The sequence below is a fragment of the Macaca thibetana genome, chromosome 6 (assembly GCF_024542745.1).
Source record: "Macaca thibetana thibetana isolate TM-01 chromosome 6, ASM2454274v1, whole genome shotgun sequence".
Taxonomy (NCBI): domain Eukaryota; kingdom Metazoa; phylum Chordata; class Mammalia; order Primates; family Cercopithecidae; genus Macaca; species Macaca thibetana.
In genome coordinates, this window is record NC_065583.1 from 137,515,765 (window position 1) to 137,528,504 (window position 12,740).

Genomic DNA, 12,740 nt, shown 5'->3' on the forward strand with positions numbered 1-12,740 from the left:
TAAATGCTATATAAATCATAATACTGTATTGTTTAGGGAATAATGACAAGGAAAGTGACTGTACATGTTCAGCATGGATGCAATTTTTGCTGAACACTTTTGATCTTCAGTTGGATGGATCCACGGATGCAGAACTCACAGATACGTAGGGCCAGCTGTGTTTCCCATCCTCCCTTGCAGTTGGGTACAGCCAATGGAATATGATTGCAGGTCATGTGGACAGCTTCCAAGTCATGCTCTTCTTTAAGGGAACCCTCAGACTTTCCAGTCTCCTCACCTGCTGGCTGGGATGTGCACATGGTGATGGAGTGGGGACAACCAGCCACACATTGAGGGTGACAGACCAACAAGAAAGAGCCTGGGTTGCTGCCACAGTGGAGCCACCATGTCACCTTACACTGCTTATGCTTGATCTGTTCCTTGATAAGAATATAACCTTATCTTGTTTAAGCCATTAATATTTTTGTTTTTAACAACAGAACCTACATCCTAACTAATAAACAAGTGAAATTTTATTACTTCTAAGTAGGAATGTGACTTGAAATATCCCAATGATTATGCCTCAAACACCACTTTCTCTCTGTCCTGTGGTAATGGCTTCATGAAGAAATGGAAAAAGTAGAATTTGGAGTCAAACCTTGGCTCCATTCCTGCCGAATTTTTCTTCACCATAAATGCACATCGTGAGAGTTAGTACTTATTAGATGCTTCTGTGCTGTTCCTGCTTCTGTAACCATCTCATTTAACTCTCAAAACTACCCTATACAGTAGGTATTATTATTACCCTACGCAGTAGGTATTAATGCTCCAGTCTTTAAAGATGGAGTTAAGCATCTTTCCTGAGATTTCTCAGCTAGTGAGAGGCAAAATTGGGTTTTGGAGTGAGAGAGCTGGATTTGAGAATCCACAGCTTTTAACTATTTCCCTTTGCACTTAACTTTCTGCATTGGTGGGAGAGCAAGGTTAAGTACAAAACCCAGAACACAGTCATTTCTTCACAAACTGGGGACACTACTGGATGATGCTAACCAGATTCTGACAGACTGTCTCTTTGAGTGTAGGGACCACATTACCTGCTGACCACCTTAGCTCCAATGCAACATTCTTCCAGGAGGTGAAGGGCCCTAAAAGTCTTTGATTAATTGCTTACTTAACCAGGGAAGTTTGCTTTCTCCTCCTGTTTTAAGTTGATTTTTTTAGTCAAAATCTCAGAGCCCTTCGTCTTTCCAAGGCCACGTCCTATAATGATAATTCTGAGTCACTAAAAAAAGTTTAGATTCTGCCTAAAATGTTTCAGAAGGCAGGAAATGTACCCAAATAGTAAACTCACATACTAAGAGAGGACTCCCCTACACATGAGGGAGACAGACAAACTCCAGCCATCTGGTCTTTCCTTTCTCACACAGGAGGGAGAAAGAAGAAATAAATACTTCTTGGTGCCAAAAAGGAGGTTCTGGAGCTTAAGGCTTGTCAGTGCTCACAAAAGGAAAAAAAGAAGAAATGCAAGTGTGAGAAGAAGGAAGAGAAAGAGGAAAAGAAAGGAGGAAGAAAAACATGCGATCCCTGCAGATTTCTCCTAAAATGGATAAAGGGGAAAATGAGGGTGCTTTGAAAGGTAGGTTCTGCTTTCTGTCTAAGAGTCATTCTGCTCCCACCCCCCACTGCATCAGTGCGTTGAGTGGGCAGTAGGCAGGTGGGATACTGCACATGTAGAAGCCCCCTGAAAATTGCCAAGGCCCCCAGGACTGTGATCCTTCTCTATCTGGCCTAGATAGGAAACATTTCTATCTCATAGTGCTAGAAAAATGCATTATCCCCATGTATTAATCCCTCCTCACGCTGATAATAAAGATATTCCTGGAGCTGGGTAATTAACAAAAAAAAAAAGAAGATGTTTAATGGACCCACAGTTCCACATGGCTGGGGAGGCCTTACAATCATGGCAGAAGGCAAAGGAGGAACAAAGGCATGTCTGACACGGTGGCAGGGAAGAGTGTATGCAGGGGAACTCCCCTTTATAAAACCATCAGATCTTGTGAGACTTATTCACTATCAGGAGAACAGCATGGGAAAACCTGCCCCCATGATTCAATTACCTCCCACAACACTGGGGACTATGGGAGCTATAATTCAAGATAAGGTTTCAGTGGGGACACAGCCAAACCATATCACCCTATTTCACAGGTAAGGAAATTGAATCTTGATGATGACAACCAACTTGTCCATGATCATACTGTTATTAAATTAAATGATGGAGCTGACTTTTTTCTTTTTTTGAGACAGAATCTCACTCGGTGGCCCAGGCTGGAGTGCAGTGGCATGATCTCGGCTCACTGCAACTTCAACTTCCTAGGCTCAAGTGATCCTTTCACCTCAGCCTCTCAAGTAACTGGGCTGCAGGTGCACACCACCATGCCCAGCTAATGTTTTTGTGTTTTGTAGAGGCAGGGTTTCTCTATGTTGCCCACGCTGATCTCAAACTCCTGAGCTCAAGCAATCTGTCCACCTTAGCCTCCCAAAGTGCTGGGATTCCAGGCATGAGCCACTATGCCCAGCAGACCTGGGATTATTATTTTTTTTTCTTTTTTTTTGAGACAGAGTTTCCCTCTTGTTGCCCGGGCTGGAGTGCAATGGCGCAATCTCGGCTCACCACAACCTCTGCCTCCCAGGTTCAAGCAATTCTCCTGCCTCAGCTTCCTGAGTAGCTGGGATTACAGGTATGAGCCACCACGCCCAGCTAATTTGGTATTTTTAGTAGAGACGGGGTTTCTCCATGTTGGTCAGGTTGGTCTCGAACTCCCGACCTCAGGTGATCTGCCTGCCTCGGTCTCCCAAAGTGCTGGGATTACAGGCATGAGCCACTGTACCTGGCCAGATCTGGGATTTTTAAACTCAAGACTGTCAGTTGTCCACACCCACTGAAAAATACGGTTCATTTTATATATAGCACCAATATTCTCTTTGGATTACTTCTTTAACTAACTAGCAATTATTCAAGTGTCTTTCTTTTTTTTATTCAACATTTATTAAGTACCAACTATGTCCAGTGGTTAAGATATAAAGACATGACTCCTCCTGTCATTAGATTTACAGACTGATGGAGAAGGCGAAGATGAACCAAATAGGGGCATTAAAGTGGTAAAGTGGGCCTGATGCAGTGGCTCATGCCTATAATCTCAGCACTTTGGGAGTCTGAGGTGGGCAGATCACTTGAGGCCAGTAGTTCAAGACCAGCCTGGCCAACATGGCGAACCCCTGTCTCTCCTAAAAATACAAAATAAAAAAAATTAGCCAGGCGTGCTGATTTGCATATACCTGTAATCCCAGCTACTCGGGAGGCTGAGACATAAGAATTGCTTGAACCTGGAAGGTGGAAGTTGCAGTGAACCAAGATCACACCACTGCATTCCAGCCTGGGTGACAGAGTGAGACTCTGTCAAAAAAAAAAAAAAAAAAAAAAGAGTAAAGTGGTAAAGTGCTACAAGTACTATGAAAAAAGTATTTGCCGAATTCAGTAATAACAAAAGTAATCAGTGTTATTGAGTGCTTGCTATGTGCTAGGCATAGTGTTGAGAGATTTGCCTATGGTGTTAGAAGAAGGTGACCAAAAAAAAAGCAATTCATTTTCCTGACGCTGGGATTAGTTTGCCAGATTTTGCAAATAAAAATGTAGAATCCCCAGTTAAATTTAAATGTCAGATAAAACAACAACTTTTTTAGTATAAGCATGTCTCGTGCAGTATTTAAGAAATACTTATACGAAAATATTATTCATAATTTATCTGACATTCACGTTTAACAAGGAGTGCTATATTTTATCTGGCAATTCTAGATGATGAGAGTAAAGCGGTAGTAGAGTATGTTTTATAGAAAAGTTGACTCTTGAAGGTAAGTAGTTTCCCTCCAGATTTGGGGAAGAGGAGAGAGAAGAAAAGGAGGGAAGCAAGGACTATTGAGTCTTTGAATTAGGAATAATGACCATGGAAACTATAAACTTTCAAAAGAGCCATAGAATTGCTTTAACAGGGATGTGTTAAGCCACCTCGAAATCATTTCATTTTTAGAAATAAGTAAAAAAGACATTAGCTCATTTATTTTGTCACTTTGTAAATATAAGATTGCCTATCGAGTTCAGTTGAAGTAGAAATAACTATGTCTGTGAAAAGCTCCTGATCGTTCTCACTTATAAGTGGGAACTAAATGATAAGAACTCATGAACACAAAGAAGGAAACAACAGGCACTGGGGCCTACTTGAGGGTGGAGGGTGGGAGGAGGGAGAGGAGCAGAAAAGATAACTATTAGGTACTGAGATTAATACCCCAGTGATGAAATAATCTGTACAACAAACCCTCATGACACGAGTTCACCTACGTAACAAATCTTCACATGTACCCTTGAAGCTAAAATAAAAGTTTAAAAAAGAAGAAAAGCTCATGATTGCCAAGCAGGCACTCAGGATGTGGGTTCCATCTCTTCACAAATAATAGGAATGCTGTGCTTTTAAGGATCACCCCTGCCCCCTCAAAGAAAAGATCAAAATAAAAGAGAGGAGGTAGAGTGTGGAGGAAATAATAGCAATCACACATTCCCATGACCGACCAGCTGATTGGGTTAAACCATTGCCTCTCTGTCCATTTCAGCTTCCTCATTGTGAACTTACAAGGTCCCCCTGGCTGATATCTGAGGACCCCTCTGGCCCTCACAATGATCTAGTTGTAAGTAATGTGGCTAAGTCAAGTCAGCTATGAGGTCAACCTCATGGGAGGCAGCTTGGTTCTCCAGTCTTCCTAACAGTTCTATAAGCTCCCAATATTCTTCCAGAAAATTTGCTTTTGCTCTTTTTAGCTAGAGCTGGTTGCTGATGCTTTCAACAGAAAACTCAAGGAACTCCAGACCACTGGGAAGTGGGTAGAGTCAGGGTGCCAATGTCAATTACGTTTGTGGAACTCAGGGCTAAACAAAGCTACACCATATTCTTTACTGCAGGCTTTCTCAGACTCTTTTTCATGGCCATGTCTTTGTGACTTTCCAAATGAGAATAGCGTATTTGGAGTTTCCTAAACCATCTCTATCACAGATCCTTTTGGTTGTTGTTTTATTAAAGCGATTTGGAGGACCTGTAGCCTGGGCTTCCTGGCTTCTGAGATGTTTCACTTTCATCTTTAAGTGTTATACGTGTGTAAACTCTGACCTACTAGCCAATTTTAGGATCTTACATGAAGAAACCTTATTGTCCACTTTCCTTCAACCTCACAAAATACTAGGCATAAACTGATTACTACAGTAAAGCAAAATCATACTTCAAACTCCTTGTGATGCAGCCATCCCATAACCACAGAGGTTTAATGTGATTAAAGCCACAATAAATCGCAGACGTTCTTCATGAGGCCAAGAGAGTTGATCCATGTCACGTTGCCAAAAAGCAATTTTCATGATTCCTTTCTGCCTGCCCAGGATTCCTGTGGTTTCCACTAGTAAAGTGATCCCTCATTTCCTGACATTATTGCTCTGTTACTGCCATTCCCTGCATTGTATCACGGGACTCCTGGAAGGGTCAGCTGCCATGGGGATACAGACAGGATGCACTCCCAGGCATAGCCAAATATTGATTATCCACAGGAGGTTTAACCACAGCTCCATCAGCAAACTGTGGTTATCAATGACGTGATCACTGCCACTAAGGACACTCTGCTCAACCCAATGTTTTATTTAATTCAAAACTTTTATCAAATTTGTACCAAACTCATACCACATGCCAAACTTTGTAAGATTATCTCATGCTTTCTGCTTCTTACCCTATATTAACTCTTGAGGAGCTGCTGGGACATAGAAATTCCTGTAGTATATTGTCCAGAGAGCAGGGACTCTGGCCTGAAAGAACTGCAGATTCCTAACTCAACTTAGTGTCCTCTGGGTAGAGAAGGCAGGTGCTCCTTGGCATTGTGTGTTTGAACTACAAAAATAGACACACAAAATGTAGGTTTAAACCTGTAAAGAAATTTTTAAGCAAACCTTTCTGACAAAAAAAAATTGGTCTCAATTTGGGGCTAGAAATTATTCATTCCTGGGACTTTCTTCAAGAAAGAAGATTCACTTAATGCAAAATAACTGTTGAACTAAAAAGAGGAGGAGAATACATTCTATGTCTTAGTATTCATAACTAAGCACCTTGCTTAGAATGCTCGCATGCATATTACATATATGTACATACATTACACGCACATTTTAACATGTGAAATAAACATTGTAAGATGGCTACTTTTATTAGTATTCTCACTTTATACAGGAGGAACTTAAGACACAGGAGGTTAAAAATCTTGACAAAGGTCATATTGTTAGTAAAAAACAAAGTTGGCACTGACTCCAATGGTTATTACACATACAGGTACTGTGTTTTATTCCTAAGAGGTCTGCTGAGACATTGATCCCATCCACCCTCCAGGGGAAGATGGAGTCCCTAAACCCAGTAGCCTCTGGTCATGAGCATTTGCTTCTGTTCAACCCTCTTCTGCTCACCTCCCCACATAACCCTGAGCTGTACAAACTACCACCATTTTCCAAATATGCCTGACATAATAAATGTTGTGAAGCATTCATTTAGCCCCCTAGGAAGTCACTTTCTGATTTAAAAAGTGGGTAGAAACCCCATAAGTAACCATGTGCTGAGGGCCACCTTTTTTCTTTTAGGACTAGGCTGATTACGGGGTGGGTGGAAACCCCATAAGTAACCATGTGCTGGAGGCCACCTTTTTTCTTTTAGGACTAGGTTGAAAGGTCAGGAGCTGGGGGCAGAGGCGGCGGATCAGGGAGGCTGTCATTCATGCACAAACATGGTAGGGTAATTAGGCTAAGTGCCCCTAAGCACTGGATAATATTGCTGAAGTACGGAAAGCCTTCGTGGACATGGTTAGAAGGCTGTGTCCCTCTAGAACGGGTTCAGAAAACTACAGCTACAGCCAGACCTGTGAGCCAAATCCAGCCCACAGCTTTCCTTTTGTATAGTCCATGAATGAGAATGTCTCTTATATCTTTACAAGGCTGTAAACAAAACAAAGACTATGATAGGGACCATTTGTGGTCCTCAAAGCCTAAAATATTTGCTATCTGGCCCTTTACAGGGTAAGTTTGCCAACAGTCTGGTCTAGAATTCACCCATGACTCCCATAAGAAAGCCACGGGTCAATGAACATGAAGCTAGAATGAAAAACACTGTGAGATTGCGATGGCTCCACTTGCAATTTTATAGCCTTTGTGTAACTCTTTAAAGCAGACCTACCTTACCCTTTGAGAACAAAGTTTCAGTATTTGGTTGGAAAGAAGGGAAATGGAAAATAATCTTCTGTTTCCCAACTTTACACCTTCAGATTTAATAAGTTTCTAGGTATTTTGTGTTTTTTCCAGACAGATTCTGTGAGAATGAACAGCTTCAAAGATGTTTCCAAGAGTGGTCATGAGACATCTTAATCATAAGGAAGAAAACATTAATGCCTATTGCATACCAGAAACTGTCACATCTGTTGAATCAAAAATTCCACGCAGCCTGCCTCCGTTTGACAGATAACTCACTACATCTCAAAAGGGTTGCCCAAGATCAAACAGCAGGTAAGGGGCAAACTTGGGATGCATCTCTTGGTTTTCTGATTCAAAATTTAGTGTTCCTTTTCCTATACTCTGCTCAAGATAATGAATTTGAAAGTGTTTCACATGGAGAATCCAAAATCCAGGGGCCCAGCTAGTCCCTGGCCCCTCAGCTGATTAAAGAGGGTATCAGACTAGAGGACCCAACTCCATCCTTCTGTGATTATTTTTGAGAAATGATGTAAATAAAATAGAAGAGGAAGCTCAGCTCAAGTATGTGATTTATGCTTCTGGCTTGTCAAATTTCCTTGAGGCATGAGGTCAGTGGGGGTAAAGGGAACATGGCCAGACTCATTTAAGAGAGAAATGCATGACTAACTTCTGCGTGCAAAAGGCCTCCAAAGCTGCAGGTATGGCAACCTGACTCAACAAAGGCTTCCTCCCACTCAAATACATGTAAATACTAGATAAATATTTTTAAAAGCTAAAATAAATAGGCTGAAAGAAAGCCAAGATAATTCCCAGGTGCCAGACACAAAAAGGAAATTTAAACTCAGAGACATGAGCTCCAACGGACACATGAGGGACCAGGAAATAATCAGGCCTGGATACGGGCCCTACAGTAAATTTGGCCTGGAGGCTGCTCGGGCTGGAACTTATACCTCTGCTTAAAACTGGGACTCTCAAAAATACTTCCAGGACTTGAAAGTGTAACTAGAACTTTGTCTAGTGCCTGGAGATGACAGGAAGCAAGCTATCTTTTCTGGACTGTGGGTGGGAAAAAATATATACATCCTGTGAAAAGCCCCAAACCTAACCTGGGTGTGGAGTATGAATTTAAGCTATCTACAAGTTATAAGAATCTCAAGCAAGATATTAACATCATTACTGGCCCAAGACCAGTGGAGCCACAGGAATCTAGAGAAAAGTGATACCAAACTGCTCCTTAAGGAGTTATCTGTAACCCAGAGTACACAGGACTCTCACTAGAAGGAGAAATAAAAGCTTATAGTAAATGATTACTAACTATACAATAAAAAAGTATCGATGAGAAGCATCAGCTGCTACAACACATGGAAAAATAATGAGGCTGAAACCTAGAAATAACGAAATAATCTCAAAGATGCTGCAAAATAAGTATGTTTCAATAGAGGCAATAAAAGAAGACATAATAAACACATCGAAATGATAGGATTCTTAAAAAGTAAGCAAAGGATTTAAAGAATAATCAAATTGAACTTTTAGAACTGAAAAATGTAATCATTCAAATTTTAAACTCAAATTAAATAGCAGATTAAATACACTTAAAAAGAACTAGTGAACTGGTAGATTGATTTGAGAAAAGCATCCAGTATGAAACACAGAAAGACAGTAATGTAGAAAATCTTATAGAGAGTTCGAGAGCCATGGAGAGTTGACTGACAAATTCCAACCTGATCGAACTATAAATTCTAGAAGAGAATGGAGGGAAGGGGGTTAGAAACAACTCAAAGAAATAATGGCTGGGAATTTTTCAGAATTGAAGAAAGCCCCTGAATTCCAAGTAGGATAAAACAAAACGAAACCAACAAAGAGCCCACAAAACTACATACATTGGAGCCAATTTTTTAAACAAGAAATAAACTTTTAAAAGCACCTGAAATAAGCTAAGCACAGAAAGATAAACATCACATGTTCTCACTTATTTGTGTAATCTAAAAATCAAAGCAACTGAACTCATGGACATAGAGAGCGGAAGGATGGTTACCAGAAGCCAAGAAGGGTATTTGGGGCTGTGGGGGAGGTGGGGATGGTTAATGGGTACAAAAGAAATTAGAAAGAATAAACAAGACCTACTATTTCATAGCACAACTGGGTGACTATGGTCAGTAATAATGTAATTGGACATTTTAGAATAACTTTGAGTGTAATTGGATTGTTTGCAATTCAATAAATAAAACCTTGAGGGGATGGATACCCCATTCTTCCTCATGTGCTTATTTCACATTGCATGCCTGTATCAAAGCATATCATGTACCCCATAAATATATGTACTTACTATGTATCCACAAAAATTAAAAATAGAAAATCACCTGAAAGAAGATAAAACCTAAAAAGAAATAACAACTAGGCTGATCACAGAATTATTATTAGCAACAATAGAAGAGATCCTCTTATACCCAATTAAACTAAAAATATTTTCAAAAACTAAAGCTAAAAAAAATTTACCATTGACATCTATTGCTGAAAAAGCTACTAATCTGATGCACCTCAGAAAAAAATATAATTGAACTCAAAACAGGGTGTGAAGCAGGAGGAAATAATGAGCAGAGAGATCAATAAGCATTGATTTAAAAGAGCAAGATCATCTAATCTAGAAGAGCCAAAAGCAAGTAAAACTAAAATACTAAGGAAACATAACATGGAAGATGGAAGGGGCAATTTTAAATCTTTGTATATTGGGGAGGGAAAACAAAGAAATATTGACCAGTAAAGTATGCATGTAAAGTATATACCAGTGAAGTATACAATTTTTACTGTAACTAGTAAAATATTTGAAATAGAAGGAATACTTTCAAGCCAATAGAAGGAGATGAAGGAGTGGTGTAATGAAAACAAACAAAATAATAAAAGCAAAAAGGAAGATGAAGAGGAAAAATAAAAGCACATGGACAGAGTTCTTGGAGGTCTAGTTTCAGGTTCAAATTCAAAACTCATCCCAGACCCTGTTGAAGTTGGGCGCCACCTGGTGGTGATCGTCTACTCTGGCTTGAATATTGATGGGAGGTTTCTTGAGTCCAGGCACTGGCTGGGGACCTGCTCTCTGCCTCCATTGCCTGCCATTTCTTCTCTGCCTAGCCCTGTTCCACTTACACAGAAGATGAGGACTTTAATTCACCTCGTGATTAAGAACAAGGGTTGGGCAGAACAAGGGTGATGATGGGAGCTCATCACCAACTGTGTTAGACCAAAATTTGTGTTTTGACCAGGACTTATGACATTCAAAGAAATAATAAAAGCTCAAAATTTATTATTGAATATTCAACACCAGGAGTTTAAAAAATGAACAGGGTAACCCAAGGAGAGCAGAATGAAAGAAACAACAAAGGTAAGTAAGGATTCAATGAGTTAGAAAATAAACAATAGAGGTCAAGAAAATCTAAGTGTTTCTTAAAAGGTAACTAAATTAACACCTGGCACAGAAAAAAAAAGTATACACAATTAAAAATGTTAAAATGGAGCATAATTGGGAGTGTTCCAAGATAACCAAATAGGAACAGCTCCGGTCTGCAGCTCCCAACATGAGCAATGCAGAAGATGGGTGATTTCTGCATTTCCAACTGAGGTACCTGGTTCATCTCACTGAACTGGTTGGACAGTGGGTGCAGCCCACGGAGGGCAAGCTGAAGCAGGGCAGGGCATCGCCTCACCCGGGAAGTGAAAGGGGTCAGGGGATTTCCCTTTCCTAGCCAAAGGAAAGCCGTGACAGACTTCCCTTGGCTAGGAAAAGCCAAGAAAACAGAACCTGGAAAAACAGGACACTCCTGACAAAATACTGCACTTTTCCCAAGGTCTTAGCAACTGGCAGACAAGGAGGTTCTCTCCTGTGCCTGGCTCCGTGGGTCCCACGTCCATGGAGCCTTGCTCACTGCTAGCACAGCAGTCTGAGTTCGAACTGCAAGGCAGCAGTCTGACTGGGGGAGGGGCATCCACCATTGCAGAGACTTGAGTAGGTAAACAAAGCAGCCAGGAGTCCACCACTGCTCAACCAGGCCCACTGCCTCTAGACTCCACCTCTGTGGGCAGGGCATAGCTGAACAAAAGGCAGCAGACAACTTCTGCAGACTCAAACATCCCTGTCTGACAACTCTGAAGAGGGCAGTGGTTCTCCCAGCACAGTGTTTAAGCTCTGAGAACAGACAGACTGCCTCCTCAAGTGGGTCTCTGACCCCCCATGTAGCCTAACTGGGAGACACCTCCCAGTAGGGGCCAACAGACACTTCATATAGGTGGCTGCCCTCTGGGATGAAGCTACCAGGGGAAGGATCAGGCAGCAATATTTGCTGTTCTGCAATATTTGCTGTTCTGTGGCTTCCACTGGTGATACCCAGGCAAACAGAGTCTGGAGTGAACCTCCAGCAAACTCCAACAGACCTGCAGCTGAGGGACCTGACTATTAGAAGGAAAACTAACAAAACAGAAAGGAATAGCATCAACATAAAGAGAAAGGTCATCTACACCAAAACCCCATCTGTAGATCACAAACATCAAAGACCAAAGGTAGATAAAACCACAAAGATGAGGAGAAACCAGAGCAGAAAAGCTGAAAATTCTAAAAATCAGAGCACCTCTTCTCCTCCAAAGCATTGCAGCTCCTCGCCAGCAACAGAACAAAGCTGGACAGAATGACTTTGATGAGCTGACAGAAGTAGGTTTCAGAAGGTCGGTAATAATAAACTTCTCCAAGCTAAAGGAGGATGTTCAAACCCATCGCAAGGAAACCAAAAACCTGAATAAAAGATTCGACGAATGGCTAACTAGAATAAACAGTGTGAAGAAGACCTTAAATGACCTGATGGAGCTGAAAACCATGACACGAGAACTTCATGACTCATGCACAAGCTTCAATAGCCAATTCAATCAAGTGGAAGAAAGGGTATCAGTGACTGAAGATCAAATTAATGAAATGAAGTGAGAAAAGAAGTTCAGAGAAAAAAGAGTAACAAGAAACTAATAAAGCCTCCAAGAAATATGGGACTATGTGAAAAGACCAAATCTACATTTGATTGGTGTAACTGAAAGTGATGGGGAGAATGGAACCAAGTTGGAAAACACTCTTCAGGATATTATCCAGGAGAACTTCCCCAACCTAGCAAGGCAGGCCAGCATTCAAATTCAGGACATACAGAGAACACCACAAAGATATTCCTCGAGAAGAACAACCTCAAGACACATAACTGTCAGATTCACCAAGGTTGAAATGAAGGAAAAAGTGTTAAGGGCAGCCAGAGAGAAAGGTCGGGTTACCCATAAAGGGAAGCCCATCAGACTAACAGCGGATCTCTTGGTAGAAACCCTACAAGCCAGAAGAGAGTAAGTACCAATATTCAACATTCTTAAAGAAAAGAATTTTCAACCCAGAATTTCATATCCAGCCAAACTAAACTTCGTAAGTGAAGGA